This window comes from Ambystoma mexicanum, chromosome 11, assembly GCF_040938575.1.
Source record: "Ambystoma mexicanum isolate Mex_15411 chromosome 11, UKY_AmexF1_1, whole genome shotgun sequence".
NCBI lineage: Eukaryota > Metazoa > Chordata > Amphibia > Caudata > Ambystomatidae > Ambystoma > Ambystoma mexicanum.
In genome coordinates, this window is record NC_090934.1 from 992,880,564 (window position 1) to 992,903,857 (window position 23,294).

Genomic DNA, 23,294 nt, shown 5'->3' on the forward strand with positions numbered 1-23,294 from the left:
GCTGAGTAGAGGCAGATGTTGAAGGAGGCAAGGTAGGGGATAAGAAGAGGGTAGATCTTAGGGATTAGAAGGGAAGGGAGAGGGTCAGATGAGGCGGACGTGGGGGGGGCTTGGGATAGAAGGGAGGAGAAGGTGAAACAGGTGAGAAGATGGACATGAAGGATGAGGGAGGAGAGGGGAAATCAGAGAGGGAGTTGATTTTTTGCTGAAGGGTGAGAATTTTCAAGGAGAAGAAGTTAGCAAAGTAAGAAGGAGAGAGAGTGTAAAATTGGATGAGGGATCAGGAGTGGGAGGAGAGAGAAGGCGAGAGAGAGTTTGGAAGATACGACGAGGGTGGGTGGCTTGAGATTGGAGTAGGTTAGAGTAGTAGGAGGATTTAACCGAGACAAGACAAGAGTTGTAGAGTGCGTGGTAAGAGAAGTAAGAGGTTTGGTTAGAAAGCGAGGGAGTTTTGAGCCAAAGTCTTTCCAGACGTCGGAGAAGGCGCCGCATAGAGAGGAGATGAGGAGTAAGACAAGGTTGAGAGGGTTTCCGGGTTGGACGGAAGAGAGAAAGGGGGTAAAGTTGATCAAGGGCAGAGGAGATAGAGGAGGAAAGGGAGGATAGAGCATCATTTGCAGAAAATAAAGCAAAGTCTTGGAGAGTTGGAAGAGAAGAAGAGCAGGTGTCAATAAAGAGGGTAGCGTCGAAGTTGCGAAAGTCACGCCGTAAGTAGATTGGAGGGATTAGCAGTAGAGGAGTGTGAGAGAGGAGAAGGGGAGAAAGAGTAAGGCGTGATCAGAGAGATAAATTGGAAGAGAAGAGACTGGGGAAGAGAGATAGGAAGAATTGAAGAGGAGGTCAAGAGTAGAGCCAGAGGAGTGAGTAGGGTGGGGAGTAGGTGAGGAGAGGAGGTAGGAGTCAAGGATGGAGAAGAGGGGAGAGGATTGAGGGGGAGAAGGAAGATGAAGATTAAAGTCGCCAGGCACTGATAGAGGAGAGGGGGAGGGAGAGATAAGCAAGAGGAGGTGATCATGGTCTTCATAGAAGGAAGAGAGAGGGCCAGGGGGACGATAGATGATCAGGAAGGAAATAGAGTGGGGGGGAGGAGAAAGATTTGTAAAGGAATTCAAAGGAAGGTAAGGAAGGGAGAGATGGAGAGAAAGGGAGGAGATGTACTTGGGGTGGTAGAGGAGGCCAACGCCTCCACCACGGCCAGAAAGGAGAGGGGTGTGAAAGAAGGAGGAAGAGAAGGTTGTTAAAGAAGCGGGGACAGAGGTGTTATGGGGGGAATCCAGGTTTCAGTTAGGGAGAGGTGAGGCGAAAGAATAAGTCAAGAACAGCTGTGGTTTTATTACAGATGGATCTGGCGTTCCAGAGGGCCATGTTCATGAGGGCGGAGTGGCTGGCGGTAGGGAGGTAAAGAAGATTAGGGCGATGAGAGAAGGTAGGAGTGTGACAGGAGGAGTGGGGGCGAGGATAGTGGAGAGGACTGGGCACTAGGAGGAAAAAGGAGAGTAGGAGGGAAAGGAGAAGGTGGAACGATGGAGAGAGGGGGTGGAGAGGGTGGTGGAAAGGAGTTTTGGAAGATCGCATAACAGAGGTCTCAGAGAAAGGACGAGTAGTGGGGGGCCGTAGCTGTAGAGATTAGAGAGGTGGGGGACAGAGACCAGTGTGGTAGTTACAAGAAGGGGCAGTGTACAATGGAAGGACCTAAGTGAGGGATGGGGAGAGGATAGCAGCAAGTTAGGAGTAACGTGGAGTGGCGCCTGTCAATGTCACATGGGGGGTCAGTAGGGGGAGGCGCAAAGTCGGAGTGGAAGTGCAAGGCAGCAGGTACAGGATGGCGCCAAAGGTAGTCCCGGGTCCAGCGATGAGAGATGGCAGACAGGAGCCAATAGGGTCGGAGGCAGCAGGCACCCGAAACTGCAGTCAGAGGTGACCCAGGCGGTTGAGGCAGGTTGATTGAGGGAACAATTCTGGGGTGCTGCACCTGATCTTGAGTAGGGAGATATGCAAGTACTAGATTTTAGAAGGAGTCACTGGTGGACGGGGCCCAGGTGGTAGAGGGGGGTAACTGATGTTGGGATGATGGGCTGCTGCCCTTATTCTTGGACGGAGAGGGCCGGAGTCACCACGATCATAGAGAGGGAGAGGGTCAGTAAAGGGTAGGACTGCTGGGATGGGCCGACTGATTACACAATGTTAGGCAGTTAGAAATGGGAAAGGCCTCAGGAGGAGGTGCTATGAACAGTAAGGAGGCACCAACAAGAGAACAGGGCAGTTAAAGAGGGTGGGCTGAAAAGGCAAGCCTGAGCAGTTGTACCCGAATCCCTTTTTTATTAAAACATAAGTTCCAAAGAAAAAGCAGCAATAAACAAATGAGACCTCCTTCAACCGAGGTCTCAACTACCCGCAACCTAGCAAATACAAGCAACTACACAAACCACAAACAGCAAAAACGAAACCCAAAAGATCAGGAAAAACACTAATCGAAAGAGGACGCTCACTAAAGGAGCACAACCCACACATCATGCCTCGTCGCTAGAAAGACAAACTAGCCAGAACAGACAATAGAAATAATAATAAAATCCGAACCACTCTAGAAGGCACCGACCAGCATGATCCCACAACCCCAGAAAACTAGACAAACATCCCAGATGGCCCAAGGAGACATACAAATAACAGAGCAAAGACAGACTACATTGTTGCTACGTGTCCAGATAAGTAAAACGGCACAGCAACGACGAACCGACAGCCAATAAGCATCACGGATACAGATCCAACCAGGACATCAAACGGAACACGACAACTAATAAGCCATCCCAACCCGGTCTCCACCATGGACAATACCCCAACCAAAACAAGGGACACGTTGGAATCCATCACATTCTACACCCCCTACATCACCTAGACTGGAACAACAGAGCGGTAGCTACCTTATTTAACACCCGGAACGAACCAGAACTAACCAACACCGCCATAAACCTGATCGGTCTACTCGACGAAGAGACTGACCACCAAAGAACCACCCCACCCAACAGACTCAACTGGGGAAATCCCACCTGGAACGGAAACCCAACCAACACACCGGTCAGAACAAACGATATTAACAACAACCCGAAAGGGAAATCAAGCAAACTACACTGTAGCCTCCTCAACATTAGATCTATGGCAAAACACTCAACAGAAATCTATGACCTCCTAAGCGAAGGAGGCACAGACGTAATCTTCCTTACAGAAACCTGGCTATCAGACAACTATAAAGCCATCGCCAACGAAGAGGAGGCAGAATCGAAATTATACACAAAGAACACGTCTGAGCATCTCGAATCACCACAACCAATGCGCAAGACTACGAATCCCTCCTCATCAAGATATTCCTCCTGATCTACAGACCACCTTCCTACAACCCCAACTTTGCAACAAAACTAGCAGATGAGGCTGCCATGCTATCAACCCACTACTACAACCTAGTCATACCGGAGGATTTCAACATATGGTTCGAAAAAGAAAAACTAGTAAACAGCAAACTCACTCTTTGCACTCCTGGAAACCTTGCAGTTCAAGCAAATAGTAAATGAATCCACCCACAACGCTGGACACACCCTAGATACAATTTTTGGAAGTGAAGGACTATGCGCAACCGCGCCACCTACACCGTTGGTTTAGAGGGATCACTACTTGATCCCATTCTACATCACACACTAAACCTGCCTATCGGTCGGTAAGTAACTACTTCACAACAGCATGAAAAGAAAACTGAAATAACTTGGACCTAGAGGCCCTAACAAACCTTCTAGATGCAACGTCCCAAGCAAGAGAGATCGCACTGTTACAAACATAAATACCACAGAAGACACTCAACAATTGGATCACCAAGACCCTTGACCAATTAACACCAGCTAAAACATTCAAAGCAACACCCAAAAAACTGCCAGCAAAATGGTTCACAGAAGAACTCCAAAACATTATTTAAAAACAACAACCGCAAAATAGAGCGAAAAATGCACCAGAAAAGACTAAAATGTCAAAGACAACTCAAACTGTAAAAAGCAACAGTCCTCAAAGCAAAGAAATTTTACTACGCCACAAGAATAGAATTGGCAAACAATCCACAGAAAGAAATCATCAAGGAAAAAGAAAAAAAAAAGAAAAAAATAAATGAAAAATACTCTTCCTACAAGAATTCTATCACCCCTACAAAAACACTTTGTGACAATATCACCAACCATCAGTGAGCAAAAATAGACACAATGTAGGAGACCATCAACCTAGCCGGAGCAAAGACAACCTCGACCATAGACACGAGACTAAACACAGATTACAGCAAAACTCATCTGCCTAGAACCAATCACAGAGGAACTGATCTCCACACTGATGAAGGACACAAATCTTGTAGGATCTCCAAGGGACCCCTGCCCCCGGACATCTTCAAAGGAATCCTCAACCACAGAAACCCAGCAACACGGTTCCGGAAGGAATAGTACCACCCCCCTTCATATCAACATACATCAAACCACTGTTAAAAAGTTTTGGTTTTTTTTAAACGGTCAGAAAGCGCCGAAGACCCAAGCAACTACAGACTGATATCCAACCTTCCCTATATAGCGAAGATCCTGGAGAACCAGGTCTACAAAACCCTTCTTAAACACATTAAAACAAACAGAATCCTCGACCAATCACAAGTTGGCTTCAGACCGTTTGTAGGAACAGAATCAGCACTTCTATCGATATGGGACGTCCTGAAAATAAACGCAGATGATGACACCCAATCAGACCTCATTCTATTAGACATATCAGTGGCTTTTAACACAATCAGCCACGCAACACTAATAAAATGACTGATGGAATACGGCATACAGGAATCTGCACTAAAGTTGCTTACCTCATTCCTAACAAAACGAACCGAAAGAACCTACCTACCACCGTTCACCTCAAACGACCAAAAATATATCCTGTGGAGTCCCACAGGGTTTCAGCCTCCCCCGACCCCTCTACTTTTCAACACCTACATGTGCCCACTGATAAAAATCAATCGATCCCATGGACTTCCTGCATACAACTACGCAGACGGCACTCAACTGATTGTGAAAACAAACAGAACACAGGAACAGAATAACAACCTCAACAACTGTCTCACAGACACATACAACTGGGTGACAAGAACAACCTCAAACTGAACCCGGCAAAAACAGAAATAATGCTCTCACCCGCAGGATTCGACAGAGGGAACCCACAACTGGACAATCAGCATGGGAACGCAACCAGAGACTACCAATGTAGCAAACAACCTAGGAATACTCATGGATAATGGACCATCACTGGAACAGCAAGTTAACGCAATCGCCAAAAAATCCTTCATCCTACTACGACTATGCAGAGGATTACTCACTACCTCTCCTTCCCCCACAGAACCCTCACACTCATATCACAGATAATCACAAGAATGGACTACACAAACAGCCTCTACATAGGAATGCCAGAAAGACTCACCAAGTAACTCCAAAGGGCCAGGATTAAGACTAGACAGAAGAGACCACATCACTCCAGCACTGAAAAGCCTACACTGGGTGCCTTTAAAAAAGTGCATCAAATTAAAAGCACTCTGCACAGACAAGGAGCAGAATTCCTCCCAAGACCAAATTATCTGGTATCGCCCAGGAAGGGAACTAAGATCCAGCAATGACATACAAATAGAGGCAAAACACTACGAAAAAAGGAAATCGGTGGAACAGCGTTCTCACATCCAATTGCAAACACATGGAACAACGTGCCCAAAGTAATTAGAACCATAGACGACCACAACATCTTCAGGAAAGTGCTCAAAACCTGGCTATTCAGCAGACAATGACAATCTAGAAGGGACACCGGCAACAACACAGCAGACAAACAACTAGAGGAGCCAAAGAACAGCAAACAAAAACCTGGCTAGATACCATCAAGCAGCATCCCAAGGGCCGCCCCAGAGAGAGACCACAACGAACTGACCGACTTTACTAACCCTCTTCCGTTGCTGCTCATCCTACAGAACTGACGCCTCTACTCCAGATCTTAAACTAGCCACACTCAAACATACAGAGAACCATTACTATGCCAACATCCAGAGTGAACCACCCACATAGCCCAATACCATCTAAAATGCAACACACCAAGATACCGGACTACCTTACAGCTACAACCACCTGTGACTCTGGATCCCTTATGGACACCATCTAACCAGTGCACACGGCCAACCCATCATAACCACACAACACTAACACCAACACAAAACTATCCACACACCCGAGTCACAGAATCTGACCCATACGGTTATAATCTGCGAGGCCGCTCACAAACGACCACATGCAAGACACTCACAGACGCCAGTTCCTCCTGGTTCTGAACCTATACTCTCACCCTTTCCCCACTAACCCCACCAACAACCTTTTTTGCAAAGCCACGCGAGTGCCTGGATACTGCTCCTGAGTGGTAGCGGTGCAAATCAACTTAGCATAACATGCCAGTAATGATACTACAAGAAAACATGACCAACATGGCTCTGCCACACACTCCTGTTGGCTTTACCTTTAAAAATGTCTTGTCACAACAAGAAAACATGTCCAAACTGGCTGCACAATCCAGGCGAGCCTAGATGCGTAATAATGCTCATCATGTTTACATTACCCTTAATACCCAGTGGAAAAAAACACGGCACAGTAAGAAATGGCTTGACTGGCTGCTCCAATGCCAGTCTAGACACATAATAACCCTCATCATGCTTGCTTTGTCATAGAATTCCAGTTTTAAAAAAAATATATGTCATGCCACAGTAAAGAATGGCGAGACTGGGTGCCCCAGAATGCCAGTGCAGCCACATAAAAGCACATATCCTTTCTAAATAATAAAAAAAAGCATTTTGTACTGGCATCTATGATGGATACCCATTAAAAAGTGCATTGTGATGGGATTCCAAAATGGCCGCCGAGGGGAGAGCAGTGTGATCGTGGAGCTCTCACCCCCTGGGGCCAAAGACAATAGAGATAGATAAGAAGAGCCTTCCCCGGGTAGGGATTTATCGATGTAGGATGCGGTGGTGGAGTGCAGCAGCGCGGATCGCTGAGGGACTTCGGCAGAGGCGGATGTGTGGTCTCTGCGGTGTCTGAGGTGCAGAGGCACTGCACTCGGTGCAAGCCGAGCTGAGACACGCTCGCATACCACAAGCAAGAAGAACCACTCGGGGAGATCCAGGGCAGCCAAGGACCCGGTGCAACTGCGAGGGTGGGGGTGGTGGAAAGCAGCCGCTGTTGGATGGCAGACAGCAGAGGAGCCCGTCAGGAAGGAGCTGCCTGCGATACTTGAGGCCCGCTAGGGCTGGATTAGTGGAGCGGGGGCTCCTCTGCTGGCGAGTGCCAGTAGGAAGATCAAGGAGGGGCCAAGCCACCCCCGCGCCGGAGAAGCAGCGTCTCATTGGAGAGATCAGGAGGATGTAGAGGGGCCATACCTGTAGTCCACTACTGAGAGCTGCGCAACGGAGAAGAGCACCCAGAGCGGCCAAGAGGCCTGGGAGGGGCCACAGAGCGAAAGTTAAGAGGAAGGAAGGTGGCGACCCTGAGGGGCTCGACTCCCCTGCCCCTTGGGGGGAGAACCATCACAGGTCAGCGTGCTTCTGGGGCCAAGGAAAGGGAGCAAGCATGCAGAGGCTGGCCAGTGATCAGCAGGCAGTGATCATCATCTTTGAGCAGAGTCGTGGGGGAGCAGCGTGGGCGATAGGGAGTTGCGGCAAGTGGGCCCTTGCCCAAACTTTTAAGCCAGCACTTGCAGAGAAGACAAGGGGAGGCCCTTTGGAGTTATAGCCGGGACGGCTGAAGGCTCTTTTGAGGTACATATTGGAGCAGCATATAGTAGTGCCTCAGCCAGCGCACCCTCATCCAGAAGCACAGCAAGGGAGAAATAGGTGCACCACACATAGGAGACAGTGACCGGTGGGGCCCTGGCTCCCCGGGCCAATCCTGAGGCCGAAAAGAGGGCTAAAGAGTCCATCTACATCCGTGGTGGGCAAGGAATAATAAGGGAGAAGCCATTTGGTCGGGCTCAGGACAGAATGATCCTGGCACCAAGGCCAGGAGGAGGGTCATTTGAAACCAAAGGAGGAGGACAAACAGTGGCTCACCTGTGCACAGTTAGAGGGGCGTTCCAACCCCCCCCTGCACATTCAAGGCGGACCCACAAAGCGGCTGAGGTTCTTACGCCCTGAAAAAATGGCCAGAAGAGGTCTGAAGGGTGCGACACGATATCATAGAGAAGAGGAGGGGGCAGGGCTCTCCCTTCCCCCCCCCCCATCAGACCTGCCTACACATTATGTCCAAAAACAAGGGGAAGGACATGCAAGCTGCCCCCAAGTCGATGAAGAAACCACAGGTGGGCCATCTGCAGAGACTCTGGCGCCGAGACAGCGAGGTACCAGCTGGGGGAGATCAGGGGCCCAGGGAAGGAGAGGATTTGTGGGGGGTGGGGGAGCGCTGATAGGTACCACAAAAGATTAACCGGTCACCCAGGGGGGTCCTTCGCCAATGCTTTCAGGATTTGGGGAAAAGATAAACATCATTCAATCGCAGTTGAGCATGATGCAAGCGGAATTGTCCCAATTGTTGCAAGAGGTGAAAGGGGACATAACGGAACTAGGAGCGCACCGATGCAGCAGAGAGCGACATACAAGAGGTCGCAGGCGTCACCAGGAAGATCGACGAGCTGGTAGAGCATTAGCAAAGGTCACGCAGAACCACGAGACCCAGAGCGAAGGCCTTGAAAACCACACAAGAAGATCTAACTTCAGAATAAAGGCCATTGCTGAGGCGGTGGCAGACAAGGATCTACGCACGATGGTGCAGCAAGTGTTCGCGAACCTGCTGGAGGAAGACTGGTCAGGGATAGAGCTGGACCGCATACACAGAGTGGGGCCAAAGAGGGGAGAGCCAGGGTCCAGACCCAGAGATGTAGTTGTGGCTTTACACGAGTACAGGCAGGAGAAGGTGCCAGCAGCTGCCAGGCGGGCCAGATATCAGCTACAATGGCTCGGAACTTCAGCTATTCCAGGACCCAGCCCAGACCACCTTGGTGAAACGTAGGGGGATGGGCCTGGTTTGTTTGTTTGTTTAATTTATTTGTTAATGCGCGCCAAACCCATGGGTAGCCGGGCGCAACAGTTTACATGAAGACTTAAGCTTGTTACAGTATTTGGCATGAGTATAAACAACACAGTGGCAAAAAGAGCAAATATATGTGAGACTATATACAAGCATAGGCATATAAAACACAACAACAAATATATACAAGAATATATACAAACATATACCCAGAAGCAGGGCATGTCTTGGGGTATCCAGGCAATGGGTAGGTCGTGGCTAAGTAGGAAGCTAGGTGTAAGTTATGTGTCATTGGCGCGCAGCCAATTGATTATCTTGTGCCTGAATTTCGGGTACGGTTGTTCCATTCTGAGGTCAAGTGGTAATTTGTTCCAGCTGTGAGCAGCTTTGATAGGAAAGCTAGTTCCTCCCGCGGTGGAACATTTAAACCTTGGAATCTCTAGTTTGGAGGTGTTAGCAGATCTCGTGGGTCGCGTGTAGATTTTCCTGTTCATTTTTTCCATAAGATACGGGGGGGGCTAGGTTGTTTAGACATTTAGATGTGAGGGATGCTGTTTTAAGTAGGATTCTGTCCGTTATTTTTAACCAGTTAACCTCTTTCCTGAAATTAGTGATGTGCTCTCTGTAGGGATATTTAGTGCTGCTCTTAGGGCATTGTTCTGTAGTTTTTGAAGTTTATCAGTGATGTATTTATTGGTTCCAGAATACAGGGCATTGCAATAATGTAACCTAGACATGATAAGGGTGTTAGCTAATGTAATGCAGCTGGCACTGGAGAGGTAAGGTCTAGCTGCGCGGATGAGTTTGCAGGTGTAGGTAGTGGAAGAGACGAGGGAGTTGACCTGCTTCTTGAGTGTAAGGGAGGAGTCCAGATAGAATCCCAGGGTTTTAACCACAGACATCACCTTGATAGGGTTGTTATCAATGCTGAAGGATGTGTAGTTTGGGGATAGTATAGGGATGTTGGCTTTTATCATCATTCAGGCAGAGGCCGTGTGCGGCCATCCATGCCTGAATGAGAGTGTATATCTTGTTCACCAAGGCGGAGTCTGTCTCGTAGTCGCCTGAAAGGGGCATGAGGATCTGGGTGTCATCTGTGTAGTTCGTGTAGATGACACCCAATCTGTCCAACTTGTCAAACAAAGGTTTGGTGAAGATATTGTACATGGTGGGGGAGACACAGGATCCTTGTGGGACACCGCAGGTTATTTTGATAGGATCAGCCGAGTTGGTGGTGGAGAAGACTCGCATGGTGCGATTTTCTAAGAAGGATTGGACCCAGGCTATAGCATCTCCGGTGAAGTTGGCGGCAGATTCGAGGTGGTTGCTTATGACTGCATGGTCCACCATGTCAAACGCAGCCGACAAGTCCAGTAGGAGGAGCAAGGTTTTTTTCCTGTTAACCTTAAGTTCCTCAATTTGTGTCTTTAGGTCTAGCAGAGCTGTTTCCGTGCCATGGAGTGGGTGGAAGCCAGATTGCCGTGAGCCAAGCAGGTGGTTAGCCTCCAGGTAATCCTGGATTTGTATGTAGGCAGCTCTGTCTAGGATTTGTAGTAGAAAAGACACTGGTGGTGCGCGCCCTAATGCGATCGGACATACGCTATAAAATGGACATTTCCCTTTGGACTACCGTTCAAATGGCAAGGGATACAGCATTGGGTCACCACCTGCGAGGAAGGTATGAGGGTCCTGAAGATTGAGGATGAAAGGTCACCAAGGCAAGAACAAAGACCAGCGAGAGAACCACTCAAGAGGAAAATGTGGGCGTGAACAAAGTTTTATACAAGGGGCTAAAATAAACGTGGCCTAAGGGGCCAGGAGGATCCCCCGGATGAGGGGGCAGGAGTGCTCACACGCCCATCAACACTTGAGGGAAAAAGGGGGGTTACAGGAAGGAATCTTGTAGCACGTCTGGGGGGTGGGTACAGGATATCTTGGTTTATCTACATAGGTCTAGAGGGTTCCGCACAGGTTTACTCTGGGTTGTTACAAGATCTCAATTCCAGAGATGGAGGGTCGGGGAAGCTAGAAGCTGGATGAGCCCGCCCAGGGTGGGGAAGGGGAGATCCCAACGGCAGCCACTCAGTGTGAGCCACACGGTAAGACGACCATGGGAAAGAGGGAAGTGCTTCAGGTGACCTCCCTAAACATCAGGGGGCTTTATTCCCTGGTTAAGAGAAGGAAGGTGAAACAGTTCTTGGGGCGGGGGAAGTCGGGAATTGTAGCCCTCCAAGAGACGCATGTTCGGAGGAGAGACAGACATAAGCTGAAAATCAAATCCAATCCAACACCCCAGGGAAAACGGTGGTGGGTAGGGGTGTTAATAGCTATTCGGGACATCCCAGGCTTCCAGGTCATAGCTACGAGGGGGACACAGAGGGTAGTCTCTCTTGCCAATGGGAGAGGGGGACATATACAGTGGCAGCAATCTACGCCCCCAATATAGGCCAAGTTGGGTTCTTGCGGGCGACACTGACCAAATTGGAGACTTTTGCCAAAGGGCAGATAGTATCGGTAGGCGACTTTAATCTGGCATGGGACCCAAGAGAAGACAGGAGCACAAGGGTGTGCCACAACCAGGCGGCGCCATCTGCCTGCTCCAACAAACACATGGCCCAATTGGCGTTGGTAGATGGCTGGAGGGAACTGAGGGGGGGGGGGGGCTACACATTTTATTCCCAACTTCATAGATCCTTCTCAAGGATAGATTACTCCTGGATTTTGAGGTCACTATTGGGGAGGGTCGCGGGGATAGAGCTGGAAGTGATCGGCCTGTCAGACCATGCGCCCATAACGATTACCTTAAATATGGGGTAGAATGAACCAGGTCTATGGCGGTTGAAGTTCCCTAGCAACATCTGTACGGATGAAGTCCATTTGAGGACATAAAGAAAAAAAAAAATCTTGAACTACTTTGCACTTAACGCAACAGAGGGTGTTACGTGACCAGGTGGTGTGTGATGCGTTTAAGGCTGCATTGAGGGGGAGGGGAGCTCATTGCGATGAAGTGCTAGAGGGACAAACAACTAGGTCTCTTACAGGAGGAATTGGAAGCTAAAATTAAATGAATAATAGCTCAAATGGCAAATAACACGGGGAGTACGCTGCAAAGAGAAGGTATCATACAAAAATGTCGCCCTCATTTGTGCGCCCCCACAGTCACTGCGACTTTGGAGGCACACAACATGAGGGTGACATTTACTCCGCCCAAGCAGAGCAGGAGTTGCGGGGGTGTCCCCCGCTCTTCCTGGGCGCAGTAATTGGGGTCCGGGGTTGCGGGGCTGTCCGCCGCTTACCATTTTGGAAAGCGAGGGACACGTAATAAATAAATAAATAAATAAATAAAATGCACCCTGCGGTGTCAGCTCCAACCCACGTTAGTGGGAAGAGCTGACAATGCAGGGATCACACAGTGCGGGCGGCACACGCAGAAGTGTGCTGCCCTAAAGGTAAGTGGGGTGGGGGGTTGGGAGGGGTAATGCAGGCCAGGGGAAGCGGGCACAGTGATCCATATGATCACTGCGCCACGCCGTAACTGCCGTCAGCATTTTCGGCATCGCAGTTGAGGGCGGCGCAGTGATCACATAGATCCCAAAGAGAATATTGTGGGTTAGGGGGAAATTAGATGTTTTGCAAATTAGACCACCAACTGAGGTATTATGTCAAAGCCAATAAGGTGGATCACCTGTGAGTGAGGTCGATTAGGAAAAAAGAAGCGTCGAGGACAATCCTTAAAAACAATGTGGGGGGGCGGCAAGAAAGCACTCTGCTACCCAACATAATTTTGGTCTTCACTGAATATTATTCATCCCTGTACACATCAGATTCCCCTAAGAGGGAGCCCAAAAGGGAATACCTGTCCCGTGCCCTCTCGCCAAGATCACTCCACAAGAACTGGATGAACTTGTGGGAATCATTACTCCCGAAGTAGTGAGGGCGGCTATAGCTGCCTCACCATCAGGAAAGGCCCTGGACGGCTTTCCAGCGGGTTTCCACAAAAGCTTTAGAGAGGCACTGATACTGCCCTTACTCCAGCTCTTCAACTCTTTTGGGTTGGGGATGCAGGGTATCTCATCCAGACAATGGAAGACGCCACGGTTGTGCTGCTACCAAAGCCGGCTAAAGATGTCACTCTATGCGGTTTGATCCAGCCGATTGCCCTTATTAATCTAAACACAAAGATCGACACCAAGGTTCTCACGTCACGCCTGGATAAGCTCATCCCCAAACTGATTGATTCCGACCAGTGAGGATTTATTAGGCATAGGTAGACCTCGGATAACGTTCGACTGGTCTGTCATCGGATTAAAAAAGTAAATAAATCTAGAACCGCTGCACTTATGCTAGCGTTGGATGTCGAGAAGGCATTCGACCGGGTTGAAAGACCATTCCTCTTCCATAACATTGAGGTTATGGGATCTAGTTCCAAATTCCTTTCAATGGTATGAGCCAACTAGTGAACTCCCTTGTTGCGCCTGGCAATCAACGGGCAACTTTCCCAGAGGATCATGGTCTCACAAGGCACTAAGCAGGGTTGCCCGCTCTTATACGCCATCCACCTGGAGCGCTCTTGGCCAGCATTAGGGCATCCCTGGATATTAAGGAGATTCCCTTTGGGGGCGAGGAGCATAGAGTTGCAGTGTTTGCTGATGACATGCTCCTCTTGATCACAGAACCAGAAACCTCATTCCCAGGAATCTCGCAGGAACTCTTTGGGGAGGTGGCAGGGTTAAAAGTAAATGCCCACAAGTCAGTTATTAAACTTAACCGCCCCCTTAGAAAAGGTTGAGGAATTGTGGGCGGAAACCAGCATTAGATATTTGGGGGTCCAGGTTACGGGTTCTCTGTGTGCTCTTTACCGTGCTAGCTACTTGCCTTTAGCGACAAAGCTGCACTGGCTGCTCTTATCAATATCCTGGATGGGGAGGATAAATGCCCTTAAAATAGTGATTTTGCCAAACATCCTGTACTATTTGAAAGCCCTGCCATTGGGGGTACCCAAAGGTTTCTTCAGGACCCTTCAAAAACCTGTTGGGTCATTTATTTGAAACCACAAGAGACCCAGGGTAGCTATGCAGATGCTAATGTCTCCCAGAAGCAAGGGAGGTCTGTGAGCGCCAACCTTCTGCCTCCATTTCCTTGTGGCTCAAATCAGAGTGATCCGGAATTGGCTCAGGGGTTATCGCAGGAAGGCGTGCTGTTGCATTGACAGAGCGGTGGTGGGCTTGCCGCTGGACGAGGTGCTGTGGCGACCCAAGGGGGAATAGACCTGAAAACATGTATCGTAGCAGGATAGGGGCCCCAGTGGGGGACTCATGGGATGAGCTGGTGCAGATGGCGAACTGGACCTCCTTCCCCTCCCACTGACGTATCGGTTTAGGAATCCACACTTCACACTGGGTATGGGAAGGGGTGCCGCAAACTAAGTGATATGTTCTTAGGTCAGGACATTAAAACCTTTGCACAGTACCAGTAGGACTTTATTTTTTATTTTTTTATGGTTTATTGGTTTTGTAAATCAAGCACAAGCTTATTGTTAACAAGACACCATTAATCCTGTAACATTTACAACCTCCCCTTCATAACAATCCGATAAAAGAAAACCAATGAACAATACCCTAACCAATCCTACATTTACATTTTCCTAAACAATTTATTCTTTCAGTTTTGCCATCCTCGCTCTCAATTATCAATCTCCTTTTGGCAACAAAAACATCCACACCATTCTTTGCTATTAGTAGGACTTTGGATGAGGGTGAGAGGTATTGCTACTCTCAACTAAGGCACTGTCTTCTGAACACAATGGTCATGTCAGCGGCCACCAGGGATCTCAAGCCCTTTAAACGGTTCACACAGCGACAGGCATTTGGTAGGAGCGTTAGATGGGATCAAAACAGAAGGGGCAAGGAGCCAGGCATTGCACTATATGGAGCAGTGGGAAACTGTGTTAGGGCTGCCGCTGGAGGGGGAACTTTGGACTCAGTTATGGTCAGATATCCCCAAGCTCACGCAGGCCATCCAGATTCAAGAGATGTCAGTTAAGATAAGGGTCCAATGACATCTCATCCCAGAAAAACTACATCAATTCTACCCAACTGCATCAGCGCTCTGCTGGAGGGGATTTGGGCCACTGGGATTGTGCAAACATATCGTGTGGGACTGCCCAGTCATACAGCCTTATTGGGACATGATCCGTGCAGCAATGAATATTATTTTGGGGAGTCAGATGCCGGACAACAAAGGAATGGCCATCCTGGGAACGTGTGGGGTTCTGGAAAAGCTACCCTCGAAAGCCCAAAGAAAGACATACAACATCCTGATAGTGGCGGCAATGCTTGTGGTGGCACAGAAATGTAAACAAAAAGCTGCCCCCACAAAACACAAATGGGTCAATCAAATCCTGGACTTTGTGGTACTGGAGTGGGTGACCGATTTGTTTCAAAGAGATCACAGAAGGTTTCTCTCGGACTGGGACATTTTCCTGCATCACCTGCAGCGGGAAGAATGGTGCCTGAGGAAAATGAGATTGCTAGGGCGAGTAGTCGCTCCACTTAGGGAGGGCGCCTTCACAGGAAGCAGGGAGGAAACATAGCTGAAGTTTCTAGGTGAGGCGAGGACTATTGGGGGTGAGGAGGCGGGTTCCTCAAATGGTGCAAGGGCCCATACACCGGCTGTGGAGAGAGCTGGCCACTCACAGAAACTTGGGACTGGAAGCCATCTCAAAAGTTTATTGGTTTAGGGGGGCGTGCAGGGGGTAGGACTGGGTGCTTTGTTGGTTACATGTGGTGGGATGGGGGGGTTACAGATTACGGTTCAAAATGACAATAAAATAGAATTTATTTTTATTGCCTTGTTACTGCGCTACCGCACACATGTAAATGGCCTTTATACGCGGTTCACCACCTTTTTGGCACAAGTGAAGTGAATGAGCATCCCATCAATTGCACCAAAATCTCGGCACGATGGTTTATCCCTAGTGATCACTTCTTTAAGCTGTACGTTCATTTCAGAGAGCGTGGTTCGAGGTGTCAGAGGGAATTAGGAAAGGACACGAGAAGGAAAGGGTGCATGGGTTTTTTTACTGTTTCTGCAGCCATTAACCCCAGATTATGAGCAGGTATTGTGTTAAAAGCCATTAGCCCCAGAGCAAATGCTGTGACTGGAATAGCCTCAGAGTACGTACTGTGCATGCCATCATTCAGGTATTCCATCATATGTAATGGATTAGCAGGTACTGTATCAAACGTCATTAGTTCCAGGGCAGGTACTGTGTCTGGAATCGTTAGCCAAGATCGGTTACTGAGTCTAATTATTTGCCCGAGGGCAGGCATTGTCAGATGTAGCTGATGAGCAGGTACGTACTGTATCTGTAGCGCAAGTCATTAGCGCCAGAGCAGATATTGTGCCTGCACTCAATCGCTCCAGCGGCCTTTGCCATTGGCGCCACAGAAGATAGTGTCTGATATTCATAGGGGTGTCGTTTCTGTGTCTGCAGCCATTAGACCTAGAACAGACACGGTGCCTGCAGTTTATATCCCCAGAAGGGTCGTTAGGCCCCGAAAAAGTCCGTATCTGCAGCCATTAGCCCAGGGGAATCATTACTTTCAGAATAGGCACTGAAACTAGAGACAGTACACGCCTGCAATCATTAGCTGGTGCAGATATTGTCATTTAGACCAGACCACGGATTGTGTGGTAGGTGTTTAGAAGTCACTACGTCTGCAAGCATTCCAGTGCCTGAAATGTATCACAAATAAGCTTCGGAGTAGCCACTGTGTCGACGATACCAACAACAACAATAGGCTGCCCTGTCTAATTTGAAAACCAGATGTTTAGAAAGTCACGTACTTGTTATTTTTTATTTCAACATATAATAATTACAATGCAGCGAATTACCGCTTCAGCTGCAGCCTCTTACTTCAACGTGCATTTGCATAGGTTGCAAAAGGGCTCCTTACCAATATAACAACAAAGGGGCAGCCTCTTACTTCAACGTGCATTTCCAGAGGTTGCAAATAAAGGGCTCCTCTTACCAATATAACAACAAAGGGGTGAAAACGGTCTACGTCAATGGATGATAAAAGACATGCATATAAAATTCACTACAAGAGCTGGATCGCATGCACTCACCTGATGCTACCTGCAAACTAAAAAGTAGCGTTTGGTAAACGCTGTTTTCTTTCTTCTTCTTGCTGATAGATTTTATCCATCAGCGGTGATTAAAAGGAGGCCTTAAGTTGCTTGTATTATCAATTGAAACACATATTAAAGTCCGTATGAGACCCGATAGCATTGTCTGTTTGTTTAAAAGTGTGCCGACATTTTCAAAAATGCCTTTAAGGTAATACGACGTTTTTCCACGTAGTTCTGAAATGACGTTAAATCGTGACGTTCTCACGTCGGACGTGTACGTGCTTAGGAAGAGAATCGTCGAGGAAGGAGGACGCCGTTCTATGCACGGGAGTTATTTATTTTGTATTGTGCATTTATAAGGCGTTATACATCTGGGAAGTGTTTCGAGGCGCCACTGCGCCAGGTATATTTAACAATAGCGGGTCTTTGTGTGTCTTCTTGGCTGGTAAGTATTATCCCCATCCCCGAGCACCACGAGGGAATTTCAAGGCAGAAGTTTTTTTTGTAAAAATCGGCTGCCAGCAAGTCGGATTTTTTTTTTGCGTAAGCATACTTGCCTTTTTTCCACCTCAAAATGGCGGTGGCTTTTCGCTGTATTCACGGGATTTCTACAAAGCTACAAGGCTTTCACTGGAACAACAATGAACTCGGCCAGTTTGAAATTTAGCCCCATGTCGATCCCATTTCCACCAGTGCTGCATGCGTGCTTCTTTTTCTGCACTGTTGCACAGGCTCCTGTGGGCTTGGATGCATCCGGGGCTGCCGAAACCACATGAGCCGGGGGTGATACAAATGCTGCCACTGGAGCGCACACAGACCATGAAGAATACAAACCCACGACTACCTACTCATCCTGAGAAGATGGAGTAATGAGGCTCAAGCTTCGATATCCAATGATCACAGTGGATGGATAAAAAAATCTATCAGCAAGAAGACGACAGCGGGGGACAGTTCAGCGGCACCTGGGACTCTAGATGAAGAGTAGCAGATGCCATGGTGGGGGGCGGGAGCACTACAGCATGAAGTTCCCTTGCCATGATTTCTGTAACTTTACTGCATTTACGAGATGAGGGGTTTTGATTTGAACATTGCAGGGAGATGTGCCTAACTTTACCGCTCAGTGCTGCCAGTCAGTGCATTGAGCTGTACCGGGCAGAGTCTGTCTGTACCACAAGATGTCTTTCTCTGTCTTTATAGGACAGAATTCCTTCATTTCCCAGTGTTGTTTCACTGACTAGATGCCTGCATGTTCATGTATACAGTGAAAATGCAGACTCCTGCATAGTCTTCCCAGCAAGATAACAATTGAGTATTTTGCCTTAAAACTAGCCATACTGTAGGCAGGTCTTCAATCTATTTAGTGTGCAGCCACATGCCAGGACGGGGAGAAGAGAAGAAGTCCCCCATAGCTGCACATTTGGACACCTGCTGTCTGCACTTACCCTTGCACCTACCACCTGCTGGCTGCACCTCTTATTGTTTTGATCCCATGTACAGCACTGCCCCCTCCCCTGCACTTGCGCAATCTCAATGTCACTTGGCCTGGTAAGATCATCTGTCCTCCCTCTTGTTTCCCCTTCCTTGCTTCGTCGCGCCTTGAAACACTTGTGTATAGGCGCGTTACAAATGCCATATCATAGCAAGAAAAACAATATATATTTTTCGGCCTCATTTACCTGTGCATGGCGAGCCACTGGCCCCTCACGCACTTGCAGACAGTTCAACGTGATGGGGGTGTGGTCACGTGATGGGGGGATGTAGTCACGAAACGCAGCCTGGACGCACGGTTTCCCGCATTTGGGTTGCACGTCCAGGCTGCATTGTTGCTTCCTGTTGGTGCCGCCAGCGTCTACTTGCCTGGTAAGGGATGCAGATTCTCGGCTCACACCACGGGTGGAAGGGGTGCCGAAAAGGAAGCATTTCAGGCGTCTTCCGGTCCCCCCTTCTCCCCTCTCCCCCTGCCAACCCACGAAGGTGAACATGTGGGGAGAAGAGGCGAGCGGGGTTGATCACTGCAATGCTGGTCCCCCTGTGCCCCTCTCCTTCTGGCACCCAACCTTTGGGGCCGGGGAGGCGAGCAGGGACTGAAGCATGCATTGCTGGTTTTGTATGCTATCTGGCTCCCCCACGGCAGATTGCTGGTCTCCAGCAATCTGCTGTGGGGCAACTGGATATCGTACAGCACCGGTCGTCCTGCTTTGGGGGCACCTCTTGTCCATGGGCCGGCTCTGGCTGGGTCTGAGATCTAGCATCACATGTCTGGACGGATCTCGGGGCCCCGGCCTGCCTCATCCCTGACCAGACTTTACCAAGCCCCCAGCTTTGCTGAGGGAAGCTGGGGGCTTGATGACCTAATCTTCGCTGTGCTCCTTTCTCAAGTGATTTGCTCATCCAGTTCTTCTGTCCTGAAAGGGACACCACAGGAATCAATGGGCCATGAACATCACTGGGGTGGGCATCACTGTTGAAAGCGGGAATTCTACATGCTGGGCACATTGTTCAAATGGGCATTTTACATGTTCATAGGAAAAAGTTGTTTCCAAAATCAAAATTGCTGCTAAAACTTGCATTCACTAGTTTTCGTTGAAATGTTTTTAGAGCACCACACCAATACTCTGTAATTTGTGTGCCCTTTGCTTTGTGTTTTATCACAGGTTATATTTATAAAGATGTTATGTTTGTCAAACAGGTTAATCACAAATAAATGCTTCCGTTGCGCTGACAGACTTTATTAGGAAATGAAACTGGGGGTTCATGGTTGCCAACTTTTGATTTTTCACTACAGAGGCAGAATTACCCCCAAACAGTCCTCTGGCCAACACATTTTATAGCACTTACTTTTATAAGTAATTGCAACAATTAACACGTTTTGCATAGATAACATCTCAGCAAAGGTCTGTCAACCTGCTGAGCTACCCTGGTAGCCATCTACTATAGAGCAATTCTATGCATCCCATGATGTTTTAAAAATCACTGCATTACCAACAGTACTTTGGCTGCACCACTGCTATAGAAGTGATTTAAAGTGGAATTCATGTATATTGTCATGTTGTGGGTGCAAGGCCTTCGACTGCATGGGGCACCATATGTTGCAGCAAAGCCAGGGGCCCTCGTGTTTGGCATGGCAGCTGTTGCAGATTCTGCTGTTACTTCATCGCTGTCGCTGAACTGCAGTAAAATCTAATTTGGCTATAACTCGATGTTTTGGAAAGTTAGCTTGGTAGGTTAAGCACTACCGTGTCGGATTCTATGTAAAATATGTAGATGGATGACTGGAATACCAGCAGACTGGACCTCTCAACTATTCGTGGCAGGGAATAGAAAGGGTAAAATATAATAAACTGATGCTCTCTATCATTTTTTTGTCTGTGACTGAGTACGAGTCACGTCACGTATATTCTCTGACTGCTCTCTGTTCTCTTTGCCAGCTGGTGTGGACAGACCTATAGGGAACTTTGGAGATTTCCCGGGAGGACTGTGCACCCTAGGTCCCTTTGTGTGCAGGATGTGCGCTAACTGGCCGAGCGTAGTGCACAAATATTAAGGTCATTCTGGTAGGTCTGATATATTTTTATTGTACTTTAGCACAGCAAAGTCCCCAGCAGCAGTGGCACCATCAAAAATCCTGACATCTATAGTAGGACTTGCTGAAGGTCCCTTTTTAAAAACGATATTTTGCTGTGGGTGAAGGTGGGGCAATTTTGAAGGCATAGGTAGGAGCCATAATCTGGTATTTCAAACCTGTTTTGAGGCTATTCCATTCTTATGTGCAGTTTGGGAGGGGGGAAGTTCACATCTCGCATGGGAGTTGCATTTACAGAGCACTGGGTACTCTCTCCTGGTTGTCCAGTGTTGGGTCCTGCTTACTAGATGATGCCAAACACCCCCAAGAGGTGGTTTTAGCCCCTAATCATCTAATCTTAAGTTTACAGTCTCAGGTATGCCCATGTATCCTTGACTAACTGTTTTCTTTGCAGCAGCATCACTCGAAGCATCGGTGTATCAACCTAACCACCTGTGCCCCCGCAATAAAAATCCAGTGAAGCACTTGACCCAGTCACGCAGCCAGCAAAGGATTTATTTCCCCTATGTACCATTGGTTGAGTAAAGTGTTGAAGGTTTATATCATCCCTGAGCAATGTGCATCCAGGTGTGGTTTTCGCCACCAATCTGTGGCCTAGCCCAGGACCACACTTCAAAAAATAATTGGAGCTAGGACTTCACGATCTGAACAGGGAGTCTTCTGAGACTTGTATCAATGTGTTTTATCTTTTTTACATTTTATTTTAGTTTTTTAGTATTTTTAACTTTTTTAATCCAACCTGTATTTTCGACCTATTTTTGCAAGGGCTTTTTTTTTCCCCCACAAGCTTTTCATATGGTTCCTTTAGAATCTTTGCATGTGGTGTTTGAACGTGTTTTTGTTTTTTTTTTTTTTATTTTTTTTTTTTAAGGCATTTTACATTTTTGGAAACTTTAAATGGTTCTTTAAAACGAACGTGACATACACTAAAGTGGGGGTCTGCAATGTTTTCACTGATTCATGCTTTTACATTTACTTTTTTTAAGATGGGTCATTGGTACCAAGTGAAAACCTCTTTTTCAGTGTACTGACGGGGGGGAGGGTCGATTTCGAAAGACCGCTCTGTGCGGTCACGTAGCAGTATTTCTAAATCGAACCGTCTTACTTGTCAAACCCCTGCCGCACACAAGTGCAGACAGGGTCTGACAGGCTCTGTGAGCCCCAGCGGAATAGTCGCAGGAGTCAGCGGTGAGTTTTGTTGTATGTAGGTATGTGTGGGGAGGATGTGTGTATTGATGCAGGACCGGGATGATGGGGTGGTGGTTTACCCCTCCGGATTACCAGTGAATGAGCGGGTGGAGGTGGATTAGGAGGGGGACAGTATGTGATATTTCTGCATTTTAAAGCCAACACAAACAAACAAATCAATTTGTTTGGGCTTTAAAATGTGGGAATACCACATAGAACTGTATAATTTCCTAGTGCCAAAATTTTGTAGGAATCTCAAATAAAAAGCAGATGGAAAGGTGGAAACAAACAAAAGAAATGCTGAAACACAGAAGTATGACGACTTCTATTTTGACTTTGGGTTCACATGGGTCGTGGTTATTGGAGAAGATATGCCGCAGTGTGGTTTGTGGTGCAATATTAGCATATGACAGCCTGATGCCAACAAAATTAAGGCAGCATTTGGAAACCAAACATGCCGATTTAGCAAAAAAGGCCAGGGATTTCTTTGTACGGCAGCTGCAAGGGATACAAAAGCAAAAAGACACTTTTAAAAAAATGTACCTGCAAATGCTTTGGAAGCTTCTTACCACGTTGCGTACTATCTGGGCAGAAAACAAAAAGCCTTTTAACCGATGCTGAGAAAGTGATTCTGCCAGCAATTCTCGCTGTCAATCTGGTAATGCTTGGTGACTGTGCAGCAGAGAAATGCAAAAGTATCCATTTGTCTGACACCACAATGTTCCGCCGCATCACTGAACTGTCCTCTGATATCTGTACAGAATTGACACTGCACCTGAAACACTGTCAGTTTGCCCTACAGTTGGATGAGGCCACTGACATTGCAAAAGAAGCTAATTTGATTACTTATGCGAGGTACTGCCATGGAATAGAAATATTGGAGTATTTATTATTTTGTAAACCAATTCAGGGCAGACCAACTGCATCTGAACTCTTGGACATTAACAACTTCCCACTGCCTAAAGTGGACACTGCATGAAACATCCGGAAGCTATGCCTATGCACAATATGGGGAATGAACTCGCAGAGGTGCTGATGTATGGTATGATATGGTGTTTATTTATAAAGCTCCTATACACAGGCAAGTGTTTCAAAGCGCTCGAACAGGGGGGGAGAAACAAGTCACTCACAGCCCTTGACATTCTGAGACAAGAATAGTCTGCAGAGTAAGTCCATAAAATACATTTTAACAGTTAACAGTTGAGATACAGTAAATAGGCCTGGCGGCGATTCTGCAGTTTTACCAGTGCAATTAAGGGCTGAAGACCAGGGCGAACAGATGCACT

General features: G+C 47.8%; 1 protein-coding gene across 5 annotated transcripts in view; it reads right to left on the reverse strand.

Moving 5' to 3' along the window:
- Window positions 1–17,362, reverse strand: part of ARNT2 (aryl hydrocarbon receptor nuclear translocator 2) — an 861,066-nt gene extending 843,704 nt beyond the window's left edge. For all 5 annotated transcript variants that reach the window (XM_069624174.1, XM_069624173.1, XM_069624172.1 and 2 more), the window contains exon 1: window positions 17,235–17,362. The gene's annotated coding sequence lies outside the window, so the exon portion shown is untranslated. The remainder of the gene's footprint in view (window positions 1–17,234) is intronic.
- Window positions 17,363–23,294: the final 5,932 nt, after the last annotated feature.